General features: G+C 37.9%; 1 protein-coding gene across 4 annotated transcripts in view; it reads left to right on the top strand.

The window, feature by feature from the left end:
- The window catches only part of LOC126584620 (myosin-11-like), a 57,696-nt gene that overhangs the window by 18,843 nt on the left and 11,994 nt on the right, over positions 1-26,859 (top strand). The window lies entirely within an intron of this gene.

Raw genomic sequence — 26,859 nt, 5'->3', positions numbered from 1 at the left:
GCATGTAATCAGTAATGGATTATCTAAAATATGTAATGGAACAACCCAATTTCAGCAATTTGAGTGTTAATTCAATTCCCTTTCCTTAAATTTTTGCATTCCATAGTTAAGTGAATCCTTATTTTCCCATTATTGATAAGTAAACAAGCCCTTAATTCAATATAAATGAACACATGAAGATTTCAAGCTGAGCCTTCTGCATTCTCCTTATGGTGCAAAGTATAAGTACTAACGAAATCATGCCAAATCAGAGTAAGTTCACGACCTTCCCCTCTCCTAGTTGTTTCATTCAAAAAAAATCCAAGCACAAAACTAAAGTGGAGTCATATATCATATACGACCAAAGCCACCTAACAACTTCCACCAATCCAAAAAGCTCGGATATTCTTACAAAAATCATCAAGAGCTACTATTAGCACATTAGGATTCAAAATCAAAGCGAATTTGGATACTTTCAGCCAGATCACTCTCTCTCACATTCGCGCGCGCGCACACACAAACACATGTTTTGCCCATGGTGCAAGGAAACAATGGCCAACTCAATCCAATCTCTTATACCCTAATTATTGTGCGGAAACCCACAACAACAGGTTGCCAACAGACGAGTCGCCAACAAGTCCCACACACACAAGTCAGTATTGCTGATACTTCCCTCACTTTAGCCACCCGGAAGCAATGGGTATGGGATTTTACCAAAAGGCCTTGATAATATGTGTGTGTCGTACCATTGCTTATAAAGCACTACACAACTCTTCCTCTAGCCAATGTGGGACTCAAATGTGGCTCTAATCTAAGCCACCAAACTCCAACAATCTCCACCTTGGCATGATTCGAGCCATCTCCAAATTGATGTCTCACGATCCAAATGCAAAGAGAGCTCCACCTTGACCACATGCACCAAATTCCAAATGGGCTCTTCAACTTTAAATATTGTGTACGCCACCAATCCTAAGTGTTGCCTGGGCTTTGATACCAATTGTTGTGCGGAAGTGGGTCCCACACACACAAGTCGGTATTGCCGATATTCCCCTCACTTTAGCCAACCAGAAGTAAAGGGTATGGGTTTTGCCAAAAGGCCTCGACAGTATGTGTGTGTGGTGGCATTGCTTATAAAGCACTACACGACTCTTCCCCTAACCAATGTGGGACTCAAATGTGGCTCTAATCTAAGCCACCAAACTCTAACACTAATTTCATCGCTCCATTCACAACAAACTTTTTTAGGAATGTCCCTGAGTGGGTACTTGCTCTGGTCTAGACCATCTTAGCAACTCTACATGCTGATTCCTCGTATGATCTAGTCATACTAGCATTTCGAACCCTATATCCCAAATTACGGAAAAGACAAGTTTTTGGCACACCTCTCAATCAAAATTCTGTTAATCAATAAAGATAAATTCCGCACCTAGTGAGGTCTAAGAAAATGTAATACGCATGTATACACCAGAACATGAGGCAGCACCAAGTATCCCTATCTCGATCACACTTTTAGTTCATTCGAAAATACCCACTAAACAGAACTCAATTGACATCCAATAATGATGCTCACAATGCAGAACAAAAAAACTTCAACTTGGAGAGTCATAGAGATATTTAATGCTGACACTAACCTTAGATTAGCATGAATAATCTCAATCTAGTTGGAACCAACCGTCACTAGCTGAACATAACAAACAATGTTACTTCAAGACCAAGCTCAAACACAAAAACTAAAGAAAATGGAAAAACTACTTGAATATAACATTCTGATCAAGCATGGAGGCAGCAGGTCCACCACAATCATCGCCATCTTCAACGACAACAATTTTGCCCAGTCTCACCCTCTCCCCTGCTTCCCACATATCCCCAACCTCTCTCCACCTACAGCCACCATTCCCATTCTTCAATTCCATCACCACAGCGTCTCTGTAATGCTCATCCACAGGAAAAACCCCTGATATTATTCTGGACTCGTCGTACCCACCCATAACCCAAAAATCCCTCTTCTCACCGTCGCCAACTAAGAACCCCGTTCACCCGACCCGAGAACCTGGCAACCCATCCATTGCAACCCATTCATTTCTCCCAATATCATACCTATTGAAAGTATAAATAGGTTGTATGTATGAGTTGTCATCCTCACCATAGCTTGTCATTCACCTTACATCAACCTTTCTCCATGCTTGTCATTCACCTTACATCAACCTTTCTCCATAGCTTGTCATTCACCAATCACTTTCCATAGCTTGTCATTCACCTTACATCAACCTTTCTCCATAGCTTGTCATTCACCAATCACTTTCCATAGCTTGCCATTCACCTTACATCAACCTTTCTTAGTTGCTTGTAAAAACTTCTTTACTTGTAATTTGGTTTTTGCTTTTCCACTTGTTATGGCAGATTTTAGGGATTGTGTTTGTGTAGTTATCCTACAATCTATTGTAGCTTTCTTTTGGCTCTCTATAAGAGTTGCCTTCACTCTCTTGTAATCTTCATAATGAAATATACAACAAATATTGAAACCAAAACTCAACATGGTATCAGAGCAAGAACCATAAGGTCATGACTCTGTTCATTTTTTTTTTTTTACTTCTTCATTTGCTCATCATCGATAGAGATGGCAGAAGAAAATATGTCTAGTGCCTCATCCTCTTCCCCAAACTTAACCCAAGGGGTTGAGAACAATCCAAATCAACGACTCTACTCGGTGCTACTGAACGAGTTCAACTATCTTCCTTGGTCAAGAGCTGTGTCACTTGCTCTAGGAGGAAGATTGAAGCTAGGGTTTATCAATGGAATTTATGAGCCCCAAGAATCCACTTCACCAACTTACGATGCATGGCATGCTACTGATTAGCTGGTCATGTCCTGGTTACTTAACTCCATGGAGCCAAAACTGTCTGAGCTTTTCAGCTACTCAGAGTCTTCCCTTCTCCTATGGGAGTCTATCAAAGATATGTATGGTAGCCAAAACAACTCAGTTCGCATCTTTCAACTAAAGAAAAGTGTGGCTAGTTTAAAGCAAGGTGATCACTCATTTGTTCAACACCTTGGAAGTATGAAATCCATGTGGAATGAACTCGATATGTATCGTCCACACACAACTGATTCCACTATGTTACTCAAGAGGGCTGATGAAGACAAGGTGTTTCAACTCTTAGCAAGCTTGGGAGCGGAGTATGAAGACTCACGCAGTCACTTGTTAATGACTCAAGAGCTGCCCTCTTTTACCAGTGTGTGTCAAGCAGTCCAAAGAGAGGAAACTCGACAAAGAGTGATGAACATTGAGCCCAAATCCAACTCTGAAGCTAGGGTTTTCATGACAAATCACAAAGCAACTGGTGATAGAGTGCTTGGCAAGAAAGCAGACTAGAAATGTTCTTATTGCAACATGAAGGGAAATTTGAGTGAAAAATGTTGGATTCTTCATCCGGAGTTAAAGCCTAAGTTTGATAGGGAAGGCAGGATGATCAAAGATGGGAAGGGTGGAGTCACTCCAAAAGCATTTCATTCAGCTTGTTCCTCAACTAATGGGATGACCAATTTCTCAACAAATCATATGTCATTGATCAACGAGTTTGTTGTTTTTCTTCAAAAGAAGCAAAGAAGCACTGAACCTGATGAAATGACACCTAAAAATCCTACTGCAATGCTAGGGAAATTTGCTAGATTCTTGGCTGACTCAGAGAACACATCGAAAGGCAATATTCCAGGTATTATCAGTGCCATTTCCACTGCTCTTAATGCAAATGTTACACATGATTTTTGGATTATTGACTCTGGTGCCACTGATCATATAACTAATAAACCCTCTAGTCTCCACGATTTTCAAAGAACTATTGATCCAATTCATGTATCTGTTGCAAATAGGAAAGGGGAACCTATTCTAGGGAAAGGAAAGATTAGATTGCTAAGTGAGCATACTGATTCCACTGCTCTCTATGTACCTTCTTTTCCTTTTCAGCTCTTGTCAATAGGAAAAATCACAAAAACCTTAGACTGCCTTGCCATATTTTCCCCTCACAATGTTGTGTTTCAGGACTGAGTTACTCAGAAGACGATTGGTGAAAGGTTTTTCTTGAATGGACTCTACTATCTCTCAAAGGAGTCCAATTTTGTCAAAAAGCTCAGTGTCAACTTAAGTCAAGTTTAGGAACACCAACTCTGGCATCAACGCCTTACCCATCCCTCAGAACATGTGATGACCAAGTTGTTTCCCTTTTTTTGTAAAAACACACTGGAGTGTGAAACTTGTTAAATGTCAAAAGCCACTAGACTTCCTTTTGTTTCCTCTAATTCTAGAACTAGTAAACTTTTTGAGCTTGTTCACTCTGATATTTGGGGTCCTTCTAGTGTAGAATCCTTTGATGGGTATAGATATTATGTTACATTTATTGATGACTATTCTAGAGTAACCTGGTTGTATCTTTTAAAACTTAAAAGTGATTTGTTTGATGCTTTTAAGAACTTTCACAACCTAATCACCAATCAGTTTTCATCTAAGTTATATATGTTAAGATCAGATAATGGTACCGAGTACACTTCCAATAACATGAGTAATTACTTGAGCAATCATGGCATTTTGCATCAAACTAGCTGTGTTGGTACACCACAACAAAATGGTGTGGCAGAGAGAAAGAATCGAGACTTATTGGAGAAGACTCGATCACTTATGATCCAAATGAATGTTCCTAAGAAATTTTGGTCTCAAGCCCTACTCACTGCCACATACATCATTAATAGACTGCCAACTCAGGTGTTGAATACTAAATCTCCTTTTGAAGTCATGAAGGGCAGGCCTATAAACTTGTCTCACCTCAGGACCTTTAGTTGTACTTGTTATGTGCACATTCAAGCTCTCCATCATGACAAACTCAACCCTCGAGCTGCCAAATGTGTGTTTATGGGATATGTCAGTTCTCAAAAGGGTTACAAAGTGTACAACCTTAACACGGGGAAGCTGACAGTTTCTAGAGATGTGCGATTTGATGAATATTCACCTTATTTCCACAAAGGGTTAAAGACTAATGCAAATATGGAAAATCTTATGGACCTATTTCCACTACCAATTCCAGCAGAAATTCATGAAGTCACTCATGCTCATATCAACACTAATAATTCTCAACTCACTGAGAGTGTAATTGATGCAGTGCCAAGCTTCTCTGGACCATCAGAAGCTCAACTAAATCAGCAAGCTATAAGTACACCAAGAAGAAATCCTACACGAGATAGACATCCACCAGTGAGGTTACAAGAGTATGTTACTTACACTGCAAGGCATCCTATCTCTGCAGCCATTTCTTATCACAGATTTTCATCTTCTCTTACTTCTTTCCTTAACAAATTGTCCCACACTTTCGAACCAAGGAATTTTCATGAAGCCACATGCATGCCTGAGTGGCAAGATGCTATGACTAAAGAGCTTCAAGCTCTGAATGACAACCAGACATGGAGTGTGGTGGATCTTCCAAATGGCAATAAGGTCGTGGGAAGTAAGTGGATATATAAGACCAAATTCAACTTCAATGGAAGCATTGAAAGACATAAGGCACGGTTAGTAGCTTAAGTTACTCAAACCTATGGTATTGACTATAAGGAGACCTTTGCTCCTGTTGCCAAAATGAACATAGTAAGGGTATTGTTGTCTGTGGCAGTCAATAATGCATGGCCCTTATTCCAAATGGATGTGAAGAATGCATTTCTTCATGGGGATCTTGAAGAAGAAGTGTACATGAAGTTGCCTCCTGGTCATCCAAGAGAAAATGAACCCAACAAGGTCTGCAGACTTCACAAAGCCATATATGGTCTCAAACAGTCCCATCGAGCTTGGTATTCGAAGCTTAGTTCAGTCCTTGAAGCTGCAGGGTTCAAAAGGAGTCATGATGACTCTTCTTTGTTTGTTCGAAGTAGTATTACTGGCAAATTGGTTGTGCTTATATATGTTGACGACCTAATTATTATAGGTGACACTATAAGTGAAATCAAGACGCTTAAGCAGTCACTTCACCAAAAATTTGCCATTAAAGACTTAGGGCCCTTGAAATACTTTCTTGGAATTAAGGTAGATACCTCTTCAAAAGGATTTTTCTTGAATCAAAGAAAGTATGTTCTCGATCTTCTAGATGAAGCTAACATAATGGAATGTAAACCAGCTCGGACACCCCTAGCTAGCAAACTTCAGTGGCATGAAAAAGGTGAACCTTTTTTTGACCCTAGTGTTTATCAGCGAATGGTTGGGAAACTTATTTATCTCACCATTACTAGGCCTGATATCTCATATTCAGTTAGCCTAGCCAGTCAGTTCATGCACTCTCCTACTCTAGTTCACTGGGAAATCGTCAAGAGAATACTTCGATATCTCAAGGGCTCAGTAGGAAGGGGGATAATTATGAAGAATAATGGATCAAATCACATCTTGGCCTACATAGATGCTGACTAGGCTAGAAATGCCATTGATCGAAAATCCACAACAGGTTTTTGCACATTTGTTGGAGGGAACCTTGTCACTTGGAAGAGCAAGAAACAAACTGTTATTGCTCGATCTAGTGTCGAAGCTGAGTATAGGGCTATGGCAGCAACAGCCTGTGAACTCATATGGTTGAAAGGTCTTCTTTCCGAGCTCGAATTCACAAGCATGACACCTATGTCCTTGTATTATGATAACCAAGCTACCATGCATATTGCCTCCAATCCAGTATTCCATGAAAGGACCAAACATATTGAAGTTGACTGCCATTATATTCGTGCTCAAGTTCAATCCAAGGTGATAGACACCGTGTTCACACGTAGCCACGATCAACTTGCTGATTTATTCACAAAAGCACTAGACTCTACTCAGTTTCAGCGTTTGTTGTGCAAGCTTGGATGAATCAATCCCCTTGATCCAGCTTGAGCGGGTGTATTGAAAGTATAAATAGGTTGTATGTATGAGTTGTCATCCTCACCATAGCTTGTCATTCACCTTACATCAACCTTTCTCCATGCTTGTCATTCACCTTACATCAACCTTTCTCCATAGCTTGTCATTCACCAATCATTTTCCATAACTTATCATTCACCTTACATCAACCTTTCTCCATAGCTTGTCATTCACCAATCATTTTCCATAGCTTGTCATTCACCTTACATCAACCTTTCTTAGTTGGTTGTAAAAACTTCTTTACTTGTAATTTGGTTTTTGCTTTTCCACTTGTTATGGCAGATTTTAGGGATTGTGTTTGTGTAGTTATCCTACAATCTATTGTAGCTTTCTTTTGGCTCTCTATAAGAGTTGCCTTCACTCTCTTGTAATCTTCATAATGAAATATACAACAAATATTGAAACCAAAACTCAACAATACCGCTCCACCGAGCTTGTTCGGCTTCCAGCTGCACTGAACAAAGTGTGCCGGGATCCGCCGCCGGCGACGAAAATCTCTCCCAATTTTGGAACCGCAGTGCAGGAAAAACTTACGCACGGTGGTGCATCGGGGCGAGGAAGTGCTGAAGTCGAACCGAAATACGACGGAGGACGGGGAGGGGCGGTCAATCAGAAATGAGCGAGTGTCGAAGAGAGAGTCGCCGATTATGTAAAGGTTGGGTCCAACAAAGAGGGAGGTAAAGTTGCTGAAGTCGTAGACATGGGGGTTGCAGGGCATTGGCGAAATAGGGCACCAGGCTAGGGTTCGAAGGTCGAAGAGGTAAGGGGCGGTGACATATAGGCCTTGGAGGAAGACACAAATGAGGTGAGAGAGGTTGGTGCAGTGGTGGGTCTGGCGGAGGGCGATTAGGGTTTTGGAGGAGAAGAAGAGCCTCTATGATTTGTAGGTGGGTCGAAGGCGGGCCTGGTCATTTCTTCCTCTTCGGAGTCCGAGTGGGTGTTGAGTTAATGGTTTTTTTGGACATGCAGTTTTTGTAAAGTGTCTAAAAGGTTACAGTTTAGTAACACGTGGATTGGCAGTTAATTATTCCCTCAAATTTATCCACAAGGGATGGGTAGATCGGCATTTTCTGACACGACACGAAAATAATGGGTTTTTGGTCAACACGATAACTAATCAGGTCATTATCGGGTGACCCGTTATGAACCCATTAATAACGGGTTCTTAACAGGTATACACGCAGGTAACACGTGGTTAACCCGTTTCGACCCGTTAAGAAAAATATTATTTTGATAATTTTAAAGTTTAATTACTAAAAGATTGATTATAAAATACAATAGCCATATTAATATATACAATATATTTTATATTAAATATATAGTTTTGTATTATTATTCTATATAAGTTTAAAAAAAAAAAAGTTTTAGTCATTATTTATTTTTATTATGAGAGTTCCTTATTATCATTACTAGGATAAATTTTACTTAACATGTTGTTGTCCAAAATTAAAATAAACTAGTATCGTATTTGAATAGGCAAGAACTATGAAGACATACATATAAGTATGAAAAATATGAAAGAATATATAAACACTCATGATTCATCGTTATTCCTCCACGAGTAGATAATGGTTACACTTACATTATCGTTTAAATTTTTAAAATCCTCCAAACCCTCATGAATAATGTTTTTTATTTGAGGACAAAATTAATAAAATTAATAATAATTATTGTATAAGTGCAATAAATGTAAAAAAAAATATACAATCACTCATAGTGACAAGCTTTACAACTTTCATGAAGGGTCAGCTTCAAAGCCCAACACTATAATCCATAAACCTTAAATTTATATTTAATCGTCGATTGTCATTTACGATTTATTCTTCTTACTAAATTTCATTTTTAAAATTTTCTTTTTTGAAAACATCATCATCTAGCGGATGTAAGAAGATGAACGGTTCAGATCTTTGATATCAGGTTTCGATATTTATGATTAAATGAAATATGAGTCAATGTAATATAGTTTGTAGAAACTTTATAAACATCAAGCAATATTTTCACTAACCGTAAAACTTTGAATATAATATCAACGATCCAAACCGTTCATCTTCATGCATCCTCTAATAAATCATGTTTTCAAAAAACAAAATCTGAAAAAAAAACAAAATTTGATGAGAACAATGAAGAGTAAATGTAAACAACAATCAATGGTTAAATTTTGATCTATGATTTATATGATTATAGTGGCGAATTTCGAAGTTAAGCTCTTCATGAAAGTTGTAAAACTTGTCATTACGAGCGTTTATATATATATTTTATATTTTTTACACTTCTACATTAATTAAAAAACTATTAAAGACTTTACTTAAATACGTTATTATTTTTTGGATGTGACAATATGGTATGTATATACTTATTAAGTATTATGTTTTTCATTTGATTATTTATTGGTTTAAAATATATTTTCCTTAACGGATAACGGGTCGGGTCATAGTACATGTTAATATTATCGGGTCGATTTCGGGTCGAGTTATTTTACCCGTTTATTTTAACAGGTGTTACACGACACAACCCGTTAAGATATCAAATATGACACGAAAATGACACGAACACGAAAAACACAACACGAATGTCAAGTCTAGGGATGGGGTTACTTACCATTGAGTTATATTTTGGGATAATAGTTATGTTTTTTTTTTATGTGTGTAATTATGTTTAGCACACAATATTTTCTTATTTGAAAAATCTCTACGGTACAAAGATGCAAGTTTATTTACTCTTGTGCCATTATTCCATTCATCTTGGTATGTTTCACAATTATGTTTATATTTTTGTTTGATGCTTGAATTATTGTATGTAACTTTACATGGTGATACTATGAAATATTCTCCACTTGTTGCATTATTGTGCTGCTTTTTCATCTTTTGATTATCTGCTGTGACCTCCTCTATGTTTCCATCATTTTGTTGATGTCGTGCAGTTCTTATTACTGTCAAGTTATTCTAGTATTGTTCATCTCTGACTTCTATCTCTGCTTCTTTTTCACTATCTTCTTTGATTTTGTAGTATATTTTTACAGCCTTTGCTTGGAAATTTTGGGGCTCCAATACGATTGATGTATGATATTGATTTTTCCATAAGTATATATTTCTTCATCTTCTGCTTCTAATAATATATCGTGCTTGAAATCTTCAAATTCATATAAAACTAACATTTGTGCTACTCATTATCTCAAAACATTTTTGACACACCCCGACCGAGGTCAAGGCATTCTGGCCGTCACGCAAGAGTGACGTAGCCATGTGCACAGTACGGAAGCGATAAAGATAGCAAATATACGAATAATTAAAAAACAAATTACTAGAGTGCACTACTAAACGAAAGTGATAGGAGTTAGTTACAACAGTGAACACTCCTAATTAGAGCATAAAGTCTAGGTGCAGTCCAGTAGGACAAGTACTAGTTACACAGTACTAGGAATGTCCTACTATTATTCAGATAGGTCAGAACTGTCGATGAACCCGAGCCACCGACAGCAAGCTTACTTAAAACCTAAAGGGGCGCAAAACAGAAAACGTGAGTGGGCAACAACAAATGTTTTACAAAATCAATTTATTCATCAATATACTAACCCCTCGCTGTAAAACATGTATACTTTTTCCCATAATCAGAGTATAAGCATATACATAATTAGATATGAAATATATCAACTCAATTCATGCTTCACATAATCATATTCATATGTATGCCATGCCAAAATATAACAAAGTAAACAATCCAGGTAAGAATGATTTCATAGAAATATGATATGTTAGCCGGAACCCCTGAGGTAGTCTGTACGGCTGAATTCATAGCTCAAAAATCAATCTGGCCGGAGTCATTGCAATGACCTATATGGCAATATACTGCATATAAGTCGGAACCACTAAAGAGGGTATGTACGACAAGATTGGGTGAAATATAATTATGCCTAATTATATTCTCTCATAATAGCCCAGCGATAAATCGCCAGTCATCTACGAGTCAGAACCATGAATAAGGTCTATACGACAAGACTGTGCACTTAAGTTGGATCCAATATGAGCATATAATGCGGGAAGTGACGTAAATAACAGGCCTGTACCTCATATCTCTAGCTATTTCACAATCACTCTAGGTGCAGCTTTATGAGCTCAACATTACTTAATCACATATCACATATCACATCATCGATGATTCACAACCAAACATAACTTACCTGAACTCACATGTGCCTCCACAGCACCACATTTATATATATATGCAACCATGCAATGCATATTCAAAATACAGAAGCATTTGGCATATTATTTCAAAGCAAACTTTGCTTAAAAAAAAACATTTATGGGAAACATATCAAGTATATAAATATATACTGGAAACAAAAGCCCACTCACTGATATGTCAAATGGTCGTAGCCCCCGAGTCGCCCGTGAATACGATCGTCCTCGGGATAAGCTTCACCTATATGCGAATTAACTATAAAAACGTTATTTTTAAAGCACATAGGCAATACTAGCGAATAACTTCTCATACATTGCTCAAAATAGGTATATGAATATACCATGGTGATCTACACAACCTCAGGATCATCCCCATATTTTTAGAATTATTTTTGGACCTCCCACGCGCCGGCAAGAGCACGGTAAACCGCCCCTACGCGCGGCACAAACCTGACGGATTCCCTAACCACTGTTAGGGAATATTCCGTTAAACCTAACAAATTTTGTTAGAATTGACTGACGACGTCAGCATATTCCGTCCAAACTGACAGAATATGCCGTCATCTTCTCCGATGAGTCGCCGGTCGCCAGAAAACTGGGTAAAACTTTAAAACCCTTGTTCTCAATCATTTCTTCACCAAAACTTATGAAATTTAAACCAAAATGAAGCTAAGGAAACACGATATAACAATTTGGGTCCTCGAAATTTACGAGAACACGTTAGAAATTACCTCGACTTTCCAGCCAAATTTAAAACGTGTCGATTTCCACTTTCCGACGTCCAAAATCCTCAAACGAACTATCCCTAGCCTTTTAGGGACCTCACAAAGCTTCTTATAAGCTTCAAATTCCATAAAAACAAGCCATAAGTTTTTGCATGAACAGTACCTCATTCAGGGTTAGGGTTTTCACGTGAAAATGAAGATGTCCTTACCTGAAAATGGTATGGATGTGTTTGTCTAAGCTTCACGAACACAATGGTGCCATTTTCCACTTCGATCTGTAGTGTTTGCAGAGGTTTTGGCGTTGTACGTACACAATGTCGAGAGAGAGAGAGAGAGTGAAACTGAAAAAGAGAAGAGAGAGAGCACGAGGGAGTGAAAGAGAAAAAGGTATGGATGTGTGTGGTCCAAACATGCACACCAATCACAATTCTCTAATCTTTTAATTCTAATGGGTCCAATTAGTTAGGAATAGAACCAATTGACCGAATTTCTTAATCCAAAACACCAACACACCTCCAACGCCTAAGGGTAAATTCGTCCTTTCATAATCACGATAATTAATCCTCTGGACGGGCTGTGACAATCTCCCCACCTTATAAAATTTCGGCCCAGAAATTATACATAACAAATACATCCATTAATAATCATAAAACAAGCGTGGATACATCTCTCTCATTCGATCCTCTGTCTCCCAAGTAGCTTCTTCCACAGAATGATTTCTCCATAACACTTTCACTAAACGAACTGTCTAGTTCCTCAGTTCTCTATCCTTCCAATCCAACAGATTCACTGGTTCCTCATCATAAGTCAAGTCCAAATTGATTTCTAAAGGTTGAGGAGGAATCACATGTGAAGGATCTGATACATAATGTCGAAGCATCGAAACATGAAATACATCATGCACCTTTGACAACTCTTAAGGCAGCTCAAGCCTATAAGCAACCTTACCGACTCGCTCGGTGATCGAATATGGCCCAATGTACCTAAGACTCAATTTTCCTTTCTTTCGAAATCGTACAACACCTTTCCAAGGTGATAGCTTCACAAATACCCAATCACCTACATCATACTTCCGATCAATGGCATGCTTGTCAGCTAAGCTCTTTTGTCAATCTTGGGCTGCTTTCAGGTTAGACTTAATTACTTGAACATTTTGAGTAGTCACATCCACGATCTCAGGGCCCACTAAAACTCTTTCACCAACATCTGACCAACATAGAGGCGTACGACAAGATTTGCCATAAAGTACCTCAAATGGTGTTATACCAATGCTCGAATGGTAACTGTTGTTATAGGCGAACTCCATCAAATCCAAACAATCATGCCAACTATCTCCAAACTGCAGTACAGAAGATCTCAACATATCCTTTAATGTTTGAATGGTCCTCTCAGATTGTCCATCTGTCTGAGGGTGATATGCTGTACTATAAAGCAATCTCATACCAAGGGTTTCCTGGAATGCTATCCATAGCTTGGAAGTAAATTTGGGATCTCTATCCAAGATAATATTAATCGGCACACCATGATACTTCACAATCTGTGATATAAATAACTTAGCTAATCGGCTTAACGAATACTTCTCCCTCACTGGAATAAAATGCGTTGACTTCGTAAGCCGATCAACTACCACCCAAATGCCGTCATAACCATTCTGGGTACGAGGGAGCTTGTACACAAAATCCATAGTAATATTTTCCCATTTCCACTGTGGAACAGAAAGTGGTTGCATTAACCCAAACGACTTCTTTCTTTCAGCTTTAACCTGTTGGCAAATGGCACACCTACTCACATATTCGGAAATTTCTCTTTTCATACCTGGCCAATAATAAAATGGTCTAATGGTATGATACATCTTAGTGCCTCTTAGATGCATCGCACATGCCGAAATATGTGCTTCATCCAAAATTTCTTTCTTTAATTCTCCATTATTCGGCACATACATCCTACTTTCCTGCATAAGCATACCATCAGTTTCTCGAATCTCAAAATCTTTCTTTTTGCCTTGGTTTGTTGCTTGAATTATTTCCTGGGTCTCCTCATCAATCATCTGAGCCTCAAGCACACGATCGATTAAAACTGGCCTAACCTGGAAATTATCAAACAAGGCTTCTCCTCGATCTTCCACTCCTAGCTCCACTCCAGTGAACCTCGAATCTGCTAGAAGAGGGACATGACAATCATAAATGGCATTAAGTCTGGCTGGAGTCTTTCTACTCAGTGCATCCGCCACTGCATTTGCACGACCAGGATGATACTCGATAGTGCAATCATAGTCACTAAGTAACTCAATCCACCTCCGCTGTCTAAGATTAAGATCTCTCTGAGTAAATAGATACTAGAGACTCTTCTGATCTGTAAAGATCTTACATTTCTCACCATAAAGATAATGTCTCCAAATCTTCAAAGCAAAGATGATAGCCGCTAACTCCAAATCATGTGTAGGGTAATTCTTCTCATGGCGTTTCAACTATCTCGAAGCATAAGCAATTACCCTACCATGTTGCATTAATACATAACCCAAACCATTCAAAGAAGCATCATTATAAACCTCATAATTACCGCTATCATCTGGAAGTGCTAGAACCGGAGCATGAGTGAGATAGTACTTTAACTGCTGAAAACTTTGCTCACATTTATTATCCCACTCAAACTTAACATCCTTTCGCGTCAACCTCGTCAATGGCAAAGCAATCACTGAAAAATCCTTAACGAACCATCTATAGTAGCCTACTAGGCCAAGAAAACTCCGTACTTCAGTGACGATTCGACATTGCTCTCAATTCTCCACAACTGCTACTTTCTGAGAATCCACTTGAATGCCTTGAGCAGAAATGACATGTCCCAAAAATGCCATTTGATTCAACCAAAATTCACATTTGCTAAACTTAGCATGCAGTTGGTGTTCCCTCAAACTGCTCAACACCAACTTCAAATTTCTAGCATGCTTAGCCTTAGACTTAGAGTATACCAGAATATCGTCAATGAAGACAATAACAAACTTGTCCAAATATGGCTGGAATACTCGATTCATCAAATCCATAAAAGATGCTGGTGCATTAGTTAACCCGAATGGCATCATGAGAAACTCATAGTGACCTTATCGAGTTCTGAATGCGGTTTTAAGGACATCTTCATTTTTAATCTTCAACTGATAGTATCCCGACCTCAAGTCAATCTTAGAAAATACACAGACACCTCTTAGTTGATCAAATAAATCATCTATACGAGGCAATGGATAACGGTTTTTAATGGTCACCCGATTCAATTGCCTATAATCGATGCACAACCTCAAAGTTCCATCTTTCTTCCTTACAAATAAAACTAGAGCTCCCCAAGGTGAAGTACTCGGCTGAATAAAACCTTTATCCACTAACACTTGTAACTGCACTTTTAATTCCCTTAACTCAGCAGGAGTCATTCTATAAGGAGTTAAGGATATGGGATTCATACCTGGAAGCAGTTCAATAACAAACTCCACCTCTTTATTTGGCGGCAATCCAGGCAAATCCTCAGGGAATACATCCAGAAAATATCTAACCACACGAACATCCTCCACACTGCTAGGAGCATCATCGTTCAACACCACATTAGCCAAATATCCCTGACAACCTTTTGACAACAATCTCTTTGCTTTCATGGCTAAAATAATACCATGCCTCACCCCACTAGGCTCTCCTACATATGTAACTTCAGGTAATCCAAGACAATGAAATGTGACTGCCTTCCCATAACAATCTATCTTGTCACAATTATAATGCAACCAATCAGTGCCCAAAATCACATCAAAATTCATAATATCCAATGGCATAAGATTAGCTGGCATAATAATACCCTCTACTATCACTGGACATCCTGGATATACCCGATCCACAAAACAACTATCCCCTCTAGGCATAGAAAACTCTAAATCATACCCTAGAGGTGTAGGATGAGGTTATGTCACTTGAGCAAATGTATGAGAAATAACAGAATGTGTAGCAACACAATCAATCAATACTCTAGCAAAATAACCAAGAATATTTAACGTACCCATGATTAAATCTGGATTATTCTGGGCATCTTGCAGTGTCATGTTGTGGATACGTGCCTGGTTCTGCTGTCGTCCACTGCGACCTCTGTTGGCATGAACACCACATCCCTGCCTCTACTGACCCAACTGCCTCGAAGATCATGCACTACTAGCAACAATCTCTCACTGCTGGGGCTATTCCCCCTTGATACCACTAAGATTCACCAACTGAATATGGTTGATAAGACATAGATCCTCCCTGATACTGAGGGTACCCACTCTGATATTGAGGATCCTGAGAATACTGCTGTTGTCCTGAGGTGTAGGGAGTGGCATCGCCCTGATGGTGGTAGGTACCTCCTCGTCTAGTCTGAGTATAACCACCAGATCCTGAAGCGTGCTGGATAGGTACAGGTGGTGGGAATGAAGGTTGCTAGGGTCTTTGCTGACTCTGAGGGCATTGAGCAGCCCTATGACCCATCTGTCCACAAGTAAAACATCCATTATTGCCTCTCCTACATCTACGGAATAAGGGAGCACCGGATCCACCTGAACCACCAAAAACTCTCTGTCTCTGGAACCTCGGACCTCCAATGAATCTACCACCTCTCCTCTGCATATTAGTACTCAATCCCCCGCTAGAAGAGCTGGAACTGCCACCACTCTTCTTAAAGTTCTGAGTCTTGCGGGGTCCCTGAAATGCTTGCCCTTTTCCTTTGTCATCTCGTCTCTAGCCTCCATTCTTTCCTTCCTCATCCTCACTTTCACTAGGCATGTTCTCTGAGGTCTCAATCCTCAGTAGAATCTTATAAAACTCCTGGTAAGAGGCACAGTGAGTCAATGTCGCTATGGAACTCCATTTCTTCTTACTACCCAAACTGAAACGGCAAAGCGTCTCTACTGGATTAGCAGCAATTTCTGGATCATATATTGACATATCAGTAAACATTCGGTAATACTCATTAGCATACATCTTCCCTTGCCTTAGATGAGTAAACTCCTGTTTCTTAAGATCAATATACGCAGGAGGAATGAACCTTTTCCGAAACCGCTCCTTAAATACTCCCAGTCCACAATCTCTTCTGGGGTCATCTCGTAAGACTCCTGTCTCCACCAGGATGCAGGCTGTTCTCCCAAAAACCAAGTAGTTGTCTCGACCCACCTATCAGGAGGAAGATTCCCCTGATTCTGCATCACCTGAAAGGTCTTCTCCATATGATTCAGCCATTTTTCTGCCCCATCATGACCTTCATTACCCATGAAGTAGGTCAACTTCATATTATGAACTGTCTCAAGAGGTGTCCTCTGGGGAGTACGAAATGTTGTCTGAATGGCAGAAACTATAGCTTCCCCTAATTGAGCAATACCATGGAAACTAGATTCAGCTGGTTGAAGGGGCTTTCTACGAGGCGGCATAGTTCTGACATAAGACATCACAAGGATTAGAACATTTAAGAATTATACAAGACTGCTAAACCTGGGCTCTGATACCAAACTAACACATCCCAACTGAGGTCAAGGCATGCTGGCCGTCACGTAAGAGTGACGTAGCCATGTGCACAGTGTGGAAGCGATAAAGATAGCAAATATACGAATAATCAAAAACCAAATTACTAGAGTGCACAACTAAACGAAAGTGATAGGAGTTAGTTACAACAGTGAACACTCCTAATCAAAGCATAAAGTCCAGGTGCAGTCCAGTAGGACAAGTACTAGTTACACAGTACCAGGAATATCCTACTATTATTCAAATAGGTCAGAACTGCCGACGAACCCGAGCCACCGTTAGTAAGCTTACTTAAAATCTGGAGGGGCACAAAACAGAAAACGTGAGTGGGCAAAAACAAATGTTTTACAAAATCAATTTATTCATCAATATACTAACCCCTCACTGTAAAACATGTATAATTTTTCCCAGAATCGTATAATTTTTCCCATAATCAGTGTATAAGCATATTCATAATTAGATATGAAATATATCAACTCAATTCATGCTTCACATAATCATATTCATATGTATGCCATGCCAAAATATAACAAAGTAAACAATCCAGGTAAGAATGATTTCATAGAAATATGATATGTTAGCCGGAACCCCTGAGGTAGTCTATACAGCTGAATTCATAGCTCAAAAATCAATCTGGCCGGAGTCATTACAATGACCTATACAGCAATATACTGCACATAAGTCAAAACCACTAAAGAGGGTCTGTACGACAAGATTGGGTGAAATATAATTATGCTCAATTCTATTCTCTCATAATAGCCGAACGATGAATCGCTAGTCACCTACTAGTCGGAACCATGAATAAGGTCTATACGACAAGATTGTGCACTTAAGTTGGATCCAATATGAGCATATAGTGCGGGAGGTGATGTAAATAACAGGCATGTACCTCATATTTCTGGCTAATTCACAATCACCCTAGGTGCAGCTTTATGAGCTCAACATTACTTAATCACGTATCACATATCACATCATCGATGATTCACAACCAAACATAACTTACCTGAACTCACCTATGCCTCCATAGCACCACATTTATATATATATATATATATATATATATATATATATATATATATGCAACCATGCAATGCATATTCAAAATACAGAAGCATTTGGCATATTATTACAAAGCATACTTTCCTTATAAAAAAACATTTCTGGGAAATATATCAAGTATATAAATATATACTGAAAACAAAAGCCCACTCACTGATATGTCGAAGGGTCGTAGCCCCCAAGTCGCCCGTGGATACACTTGTCCTCAGGATAAGCTTCACCTATATGCGAATTAACTATAAAAACGTTATTTTTAAAGCACATAGGCAATACTAGCTAATAACTTCTCATACATTGCTCAAAATAGGTATATGAATATACCACAGTGATCTATACAACCTCATGATCATCCCCATATTTTTAGAATTATTTTTGGACCTCCCACGCGCCGGCAAGGGCACGGCAAAACACGCCCCCACGCGCGGCCCAAACCTGATGGATTCCCTAACCACTGTTAAGGAATATTCCATTAAACCTAACATATTCTGTTAGAATTGACTGACGGTGTCAGCATATTCCGTCCAAACTGACGGAATATGCCGTCATCTTCTTCGCCGAGTCGCCGGTCGCCAGAAAACTGGGTAAAACTTAAAACCTTTGTTCTCACTTATTTCTTCACCAAAACTTATGAAATTTAAACCAAAATGAAGCTAAGGACAAGTAGAAACATGATATAACAATTTGGGTCCTTGAAATTCACGAGAAAACGTCAGAAATTACCTCGACTTTCTAGCCAAATTTAAAACGTGTCGATCTCCACTTTTCGACATCCAAAATCCTTAAAAAAATTATCCCTAGCCTCCTAGGGACTTCACAAAGCTTCCTATAAGCTTCAAATTCCATAAAAACAAACCATAAGTTTTTGCATGAACAGTACCTCATTCGGGGTTAGGGTTTTCACGTGAAAACAAAGTTGTCCTTACCTGAAAATGGTATGGATGTGTTCGTCTAAGCTTCACGAACACAATGGTGCCATTTTCCACTTCAATTCGTAGTGTTTGCAAAGGTTTTGATGTTGTCCGTACACAATGCCAAGAGAGAGAGTGAAACTGAGAGAGAGAAGAGATAGAGCACGGAGGAGTGAAAGAGAAAAAGGTATGGATGTGTGTGGTCCAAACATGCACACCAATCACAATTCTCTAATCTTTTAATTCTAATTGGGTCCAATTAGTTAGGAATAGAACCAATTGACCCAATTTCTTAATCCAAAACGCCAACACACCTCTAACGCCCAAGGGTAAATCCGTCCTTTCACAATCACGATAATTAATCATCGGGACGGGTTGTGACAATTTTGTTGTGTAGGAGTCCATTTGTAGGGTGATATGGGAGATAATGAAAAAGAGTATTAATTTATCATGGCTATATGTGTAACAACCAGTCTCTGATTTTACGATTTTATTAATTTTAAATGAGTGAATCAACGAAAATGCCCCTTAAGGCGAGATCATTGACTTTAGTTAACAGTCATCTTGTGACACGTATAAGCTATTATTATAACATATTCTCAAAGTACTCGATGATACGACAAACAGAATTGAATTTGGAGTTATAACGAAGATTTTACGAATCACCGAATACCGAGGGTAAATTGGTAATTTTGTATTAGGAGGATTTTTTAGCTTTGCTTTGTGAGCCACGTGGGGCCCACACCGCACTCCTCCCTTGTCCCCATGTCCCTCTCCAGAAATCTCTCTGACCTCTCTCTTGCTGCCGCCTCACTTCTTCTCCCTTAAGCTCACTAACTCTCTCGGTCTCCCTCTCATTTCTTTCTCTCTCTCTCACTCAAACTTTAGTTATCTCTTCTTTCTGATCTCTGTAACGCAGAGGACTGGTGACCCATCGCCATTTTTCCATCTTCGGCGAGCCCCTGTTGAACCACCCACTTTCTGTAGGCCTCGTAGCAAACCACCAGCAGCCTTCATGCTCTTTCAACAGCCTTATATCCCTCAATCTCTTTGTAAACACAAAGGTAATGAGCTAATCCCGACCACCATCACCTACCCATCACCACTCCAACGAGTTCTTAGGCCATTGCATCGTCATGTCTCTCTCTCCCTCACTTGTTATCTCTCTTCTACAGTTGGTGTAGAAATGAACTATGAACATCGCCATCGGTGCCATATTTCCCGGCGAGTTTCTTGAGTTTTCGACCAAGGTAAGCCTCGGGGTTTTGTAAGTCAATTCTCTTTTGTTGTTGGATTAGAAGGTGACCTTGAATACCTGTATTGGTGAAGCGTAACACGAAATAGACTTGGGGAAGAATTTTTCCAAAATTCTGGAACTTTGGACCATGACCATCAAGCCATTTTTAGGCCGTTCACCTAGCCAATTCCAGCCACGATTGGACCTTGAACTGGTATAAAACTCTTCCTCACATTCCTAGCTTCTAATTGGTTTTTGAATCATTGTTTTTTGTTGTGAAATGAGCTCGTTTGGAGCTCAAAAACTTAGGCCTGCAACTTGATAGTGGCGCGTGCGGTGACGTGTGGGAGAACCCAAAGTCCCTCCATCGTCCATTTTCCGAAATTCGACCATTTTAAAATAGTTTCTTTACTTGTCGTACTTAGTACGAAAACGTGTATATACGTTAGTATGTTATATATTTACGTAAATGGTTTCGTTTCTAGGTGCAACGCATCACAAGGAGCTTTAATGCCCGCGAAATAGGTTTGACTTGACGACATGATTTGTGAGTGGGTATTTGCTTTTAAATATTACATATTTGTTTAGTTTCCATTTATATATTTGATAAAGAACTTTCCATGTTACACTTAGATTAGATTAATGTTTATAAGAATTAGCGTATTAACGGAATTCATGAAATTATGCTACATCCTACGAGATGCACAGGTATGCGTGTTATTATTGATGCCTTAATTGGAGTTACAGTCATGAATAACATTGCATTGATTAGAATTATCGAATTATTGATTTACTGTGGCATGATCATATTTACGTTATGTGTTCATCGTGTGCTGCACTGGTGTTAGTACTCACCCAGGGCCAGGGCCAGGGCCAGTCTTTCACGTGCATGTTCACATCACACCGTACACTCACTTTTGGATCCATTGTAGGTGCCAGTCATGTCCTAGATTGCTATAGGCAATTAGGACTTCTATGTGAAGCGCATAGCGCTAGTCTTCACGTGATTGTAGTACTAGAGCGAAAATCACTACTACACTCAGTCATGTTCATGTCAGAATATCTCTACATAAATTCGTGTGTTAGCATATGTCAATGAGCACTCAATATGATATCTTTGTTTATATGAAATTATGTGATTACTGGACGTTATGTGTTTATTTACGAAATGTCGTGACATATTGCATTATTAAGATATTGCTGGCTACGGTAAGTATTTTCATACTATACTTAGTATGTTATGTTTGGAAACTATAATTGTTTTACGGCGAGGGGTTATTATATTTTCAAAAATATGTTTACAAAGTTTTATTTTTAGGCCCACTCACCTTTGTTTTTCGCCCCTCTAGGTTTTAGTAGAAGTGCTTGCGTGTCGATGAGGATTCTTGGAAAATCTTAGTATAGGTGATTACCTTCGATGATATAATTCTTATCCTACCTTTACTGTACTTTACTTACGTGTGAAATGAGTTTATTCCCGCTAACTAGCGCACTCTTTCATGTAGGCACTTTTAAGTTTAAATTTACTCACATTTTCCACCTCACTACACTTTTATGACTTCGTCACATTCCGGGTGTCGACTAGCACAGCCTGATTTGGAGTCTAAGTGGACAATTCGTGTTTGGGTGTGTCAATATGCCTAGCTTCTTCCTTGTGCATATGCATGTAATCTTCTAATAAAACTTATATAAATTCCTTCCAAAGTGCTAAGTAATCTTCTGCTAATTTCTATTTATTTTCTCCTGATGTGTTCTATTTTTTATTATCAAAATGATTAATCTTAGGTATTCTAATATGATTATTTGTGCTCAAAGTTAAATTTTCTAATCTTGTAATAAAGGTGACAGCAGTGATAAAGATGTGTTATGCAAAACTTGATTAATTTATGCTATTTGTTATTCTACTTGATCTAATTTTTCAACTAAATTTAAAACTAATTGGATGATTAAATTATTTTATCTAATTGAAATATTACTACTATCTACTTGTGATGAAAAATCAATTAAATAAACTGGTTCCTTATTTAATATCTAATTCCTTCAAAACTTGGATATATATTCTATGGGTTCAGGAATCGGCCATTAAATTAATGATCTATCTATTTTATTATGCTATCTATTTGCTGAGTGAAATCTTTCTGTACTAATTGAACTTTTAAACTTCTAATTTTAATTGCTCTACTATTTCTAGTGACCCACTTTCTACTTGTTTGGGCTTACTATCTATGGTATCAATTAGGCCTGGCATTTTGAACCCAACCCGTTAACCCAACCCAACCCGACCCAACCTGTTAATATTTGTATTTGGGTGGATGCTTAACGGGTCGGGTCGCTAACGGGTGAACCCGTTAACAACCCGTTAAATAACGGGTCATTTTGGGTCAACCCGTTAGACCCGTTAGCAGCCGTTAGTTAATGATATTTTAGTAATTTTAGTAAAGTCTTAATAACAAAAAATAAACTTTATGCAAAAAAATAATAATAATAATTGTTAACGGGTGACCCGTTAGCTTAACGGGTCGGGTCAAACCCAATAAACCCGACCCGTTTATAGGTCTAGTATCAATGAGCTATTTTATCTCTCTCTTGCTAGGAAGTTTCTGAATATTTTTATTATTATCTTCTAGTTGGGATGTAATGTGATTTATATATTGTCTAACAGTTTTTTTTTAATTTTTTTAAATAGTCTAATAATTGGTTTAATAAATTATTATGTGTAAAATTTTCTAATTTTATATTTTCTGGTTGACTAATAAAAAGATCTATGATACTATTTGCTTGGGGATTTTCTTCTTTATGTAAAATATGATTACACTACTACAAAAGTGGCTTATTGTGTCGGCGGTTGGTGTCGGTTTTATATAATATAGTGGTGGATTAGACATTTCCGACAACCACTTTACATTGGAATTACTATCAGTTATAACCAATATAAACTGTCTATGTCGCATATAACTGACATAGACTGTTAATGTTGCTTATAACCAACATAGTTTTTAATCTTTTTAAATGGTGGTGTCATATAAAAAACGAATCGTGTCACTTTCAACTAACATAAAGTTAATGTTGATTAAAAAGAGAATAGTGTCGCTTATACTCGACATTAATAATTATTTTTAAATATTTTAAAGCTTCATGTTGGTTGTAGCCAACAGGTTGGTGCTCTTTATCTATCATGTCTCGTGTCTTATTCTTCCTCTCTTGCGTCTTTCCTCGCTCTCATTTCTCTCAACCCTCTCTCCCTTTAATATCAGAACCCTAGCTGCATCTCATTTCCCTAGAACCCTAGCCACACCTCATTACTCACTCTTCTTTGCAAAAACCCAAAACCAGCGAGTCTGCTATGGAAATGTAGGCACATCTAAGCTCCAATCTTCCTACAGAGGTAAACATCGACCCTGTCATTGTTGAATATGTGTCCATTTGATGATTTTTATACAGAAATAAGAAGCAAACTAACACATTCTTGTTTGATTTGTGTACGAGTTTCTGGATCCACCGAAGAAATAATGGGAAAAGGCAAAAGAACACTCGAATAGCTCAAATCCAAAACAAAAAGGGTAAAATCACTAGCCTCTATAACTGATCTCTCATTGCATGTCGCATATAAAATTCACCTTGGATGTGCTTGTTTTGATGTTAAAAAAAAAATCCGTTGTTGATACATGTACAATGGCTGCAAACACAACCCAAGAAAGATGCAGAGGTCCAATAGTCACGGTACTTGTCCCCAAACGTCTGATCTCAGCTAATCTACAAGAAAGGTAATAATCTTTTCTGATTTCCCTTCACTGATGTGAGCTCGATATACATTAAATATGTCTATATATGAATGTGAACTCCTTGTTTCTGGTTGTGAGCAAAACCATGCCTGGTATGGCGTCCGCAAGGGAAATGACAAAGAGTGGCTTGGTTAAATCACGGTTCCAAGCAAACAAAAGGTAAGAAAACTTGTTTGTACATGTTGTAGGTTTGATCTTCAAAAATATGGCTATGTATCACGACATGTCTCATATTTCTGCATTGTCTGTGTAGGACATTACAACCTAAGGTATATCCGAGAAAAAGAAATGTTGAAGTTGCAGATCCAAAGGCAAACAAATTATCAACTGACACATCTTCGGATCTGAAAGGTATACACTCATTTGTGCTGAGATTCTGCTGGATCTGCAACGTGTGGAATGCATGTATCATTTGAAGATACATGTGGACCGTTTGGAACTTGACCTACTCTGAGAACAAAAGAAAAATCCACCTCCAAACTGAATAAATGACATGTTTTTGTTTCTTTTTTTTCTTTTATGAATGCATTAGTGATAGATCTGCTGAAAATAGTCGTGTTTCCTCAATAACTCATAAAGTTGTTTACTTGTGGTAGGAAACTTATTATTTTTTTATTATTAATAGTATGTGGTATCCCTTATGAGCAACAGTATAGTTGTTATTTTATTTATCGAATTGTTAGGTGGTGTCGGTTAAGGCTGACAATATAGAGTTTATTTTATTTATTAAATAGTTAGGTGGTGTCGGTTAGGACTGACACTACTATCCTTTTTTTTAATGTCGCCTGTATCCGATGTGAGTTTGAATGTCACTTTTACCCGACACTACTATCCTTTTTTATTTTATATTGCTTTCTTTTTTCGTGACGGATTAAGGGGACTAACTGACATCAAAAGCCTTTTCGTAACGCTAGCAATGGTGTCGGTTATGTTATCCGACATTGCATGAGTTTATGTCAAATTTTTACCTATTATCCGACATAAATTATGTTTTCTTGTCGGTTTTTTTACCGCCAGTTATAGGTCATTTTGTAGTAGTGTTATGATCGCCTAATGAAAAATAACAAACTAAACTATTTTGGTATAGGGTGATTTTTCTCTTTTGTTATTTACTAGTTTCTAAATTAAGGGAATCTATCATAAACTACAAACTACCATTCTCTAAAGTTCTCGCTAATGGTTCTTAAAAACTCTCTTTATTCTCTCAATGACTATAAAGTATGATCAGTGCTCTTTTTGTTGTTAATACCTTATGCTGCACTTCTTTATCCTTACTGGTAAAAGTGGGGTGTTCAATATAACTAAGATAAAACATTTACTTCTTCATGTTTTTATTATTATTTTTATATAAATATATGCTAATCTTCTCTTCATGCTAGTTATAATGGGATGTCTATGACAACAAATTCCTGATGGTTGTGGTTGACCAAGACAGTAATATACAATGTTCATTCAAAATACACACAAGTGTGTGATATCAGTTGTGTTGATGACTTATGTCATCAAGATACTTTATTGTAATATTATTTAAATATTAAACTTGGCTCTGATACCAAGTTCGGAGTAAGGCCTAGTAAAATAGTCGGATGACCATTGTAACAACTAGACATAAAACCTTACATATAGAACTCGGCATGTTTCAACATGATGACTACTTACAATGCAGGTATAAGACCACAAAGACTAAACTCAGAGATACTGAGAACTCATAGGTATCCTAGTTAATGTCCAATTATTTGTATGACAAACATTCAACTATAAAATAATGCTCGAACAAAATATGATCATCAGTTTAGCAAGATAATAATATATCTACAATAGTGTTTTCCTGTTTTGGATTGGAAGTCTATTTAAACAAACATACCAAAAGAAAGAATGGAAACTTAGTTAAGACTGGAGAAACTGCTTGAATATGTACACTTACTCTTTTATTGATATATAAAAAATTTACAAAGGATGGAAGTTTACAAAGATTGAGTGTTTACAAAGGATGCTAGAAAACTATGGAAAGTTGGTTCTCCGTAGGTGTGTGTTCGTCTGTGTAGAGGTTTGTGTTTAGCGATTGTGTGTGCATGAAGCAGAACCCCTTCATATACACAAGTATGATGGTGCTATGTTACAAAGATCTTTTCAAAAAGATGTAATATTATATAGAAAATATTTTCATTTTCTATGACCATGTCATTGTTTTTGAAAACATGGATTGTTTCTGAAAGTGAAAATGGAATCTTTTGTTTTTATGCTGTTTTGGACTCCTCCATGATTTTGCTTGGTGTCTTCTTTGAATGATGTGGTGGAAGTACCCCTTTTGCCTATTCTGGAAATTTTGAAAGTTTTGTGTCATGTTGATTAAACATGAAGTATTTTAGTGTTTTTCATTAGTTTCTCTTTAAAATAAAAGGAGAATTAAAGAAAAGTAAAAAAAAAAAACTTTAGTTTTAATGGAAAATGACAAATAAAGGTGTTGTGCATAGTACTTGGGAAAAGTAAAAATGTGGTTTTTCGTTAAAAGTGAACAGTACCAGGAGTGTTTTGTTAAAACTTCCTAAAATA

Source organism: Malus sylvestris, chromosome 10 (genome assembly GCF_916048215.2).
Source record: "Malus sylvestris chromosome 10, drMalSylv7.2, whole genome shotgun sequence".
Taxonomy (NCBI): Eukaryota; Viridiplantae; Streptophyta; class Magnoliopsida; order Rosales; family Rosaceae; genus Malus; species Malus sylvestris.
This window is presented reverse-complemented; position numbering and strand designations above follow the sequence as displayed.